This window comes from Egretta garzetta, unplaced genomic scaffold (assembly GCF_000687185.1).
Source record: "Egretta garzetta isolate BGI_Z169 unplaced genomic scaffold, ASM68718v1 scaffold15, whole genome shotgun sequence".
NCBI lineage: Eukaryota > Metazoa > Chordata > Aves > Pelecaniformes > Ardeidae > Egretta > Egretta garzetta.
Genome location: NW_009259798.1, coordinates 3,481,538 through 3,481,770, shown reverse-complemented (window position 1 = coordinate 3,481,770; position 233 = coordinate 3,481,538).

Genomic DNA, 233 nt, shown 5'->3' with positions numbered 1-233 from the left:
TTATGTGGGAGCTACAGCTGCAGACAGCAGCAGGAGACTGCTCCAGAGGTGACCAACACCTTGTTCCTACACAGAGGTATCAGTGGTGTCCTGGCTCCTACTAGAAGCCAGGAGACCCTGCTTTGCATGAGACAACTACCTGATCAGCTGCATTTCTCTCCTCTGAAAGGTGGCATCTCCAAACTATGACCAAGTTGCTACTGGAACCATTAACTTTAAGCTTTTCTTTCCCT